A 728-nucleotide genomic window follows, 5' to 3' on the forward strand; every position below is an offset into this window, starting at 1 on the left:
GTGGGTGCCCTCTGATAATAGGCAGTGAGGGAGGAAGCAGATCTCCCTTGTTCAGGCTTGGGATGCTTTTAGCACTGGCCAATACCAGCAAGCAGAGGGTTCTCAAAGCACCAGTGCCTGGCTTAAGACAGTGGAGCAAATGCTTAAAGTCACTACTTTTTTCTTCTAAAAAAAACCTTTTGTGTATGAGGTTTTTTTTTTTTTTTTTTTTTTTTTTTTTTTTTTTTTGTCTACACAGGTCTGTTAACACAACCTATGTGCCTTGTGTCCACAGAGGATATCAAATCCCCTAGAACTGGAGTTACAGATAGTTGTAAGCTACCATGTGGATATTAGAAATCAAACCAAGGTCCTAAACAGCCAACACTCTTAACCACCAAGCCATCTTTCCAACCCTGAAGCCACTAAAGTTTGAAGCTAGTTGTTAGCCAGCCTGTAAAAGCTCAGGGCCGACGGCTACAGAGTAGTACTAGAGTCTGCCCTGTACAGCGTAGTATAGGATGGGCAGTGTGTATGTACAGCACAGTATAGGACGGGCAGTGTGTATGTACAGCACAGGATAGGACGGGCAGTGTGTACGTACAGCACAGGATAGGATGGCAGTGTGTACGTACAGCACAGTATAGGATGGCAGTGTGTACGTACAGCACAGTATAGGATGGCAGTGTGTACATATAGCACAGTATAGGATGGCAGTGTGTATGGACAGCATTAAGTAACAACTCACA

The sequence above is a fragment of the Arvicanthis niloticus genome, chromosome 1, assembly GCF_011762505.2.
Source record: "Arvicanthis niloticus isolate mArvNil1 chromosome 1, mArvNil1.pat.X, whole genome shotgun sequence".
NCBI lineage: Eukaryota > Metazoa > Chordata > Mammalia > Rodentia > Muridae > Arvicanthis > Arvicanthis niloticus.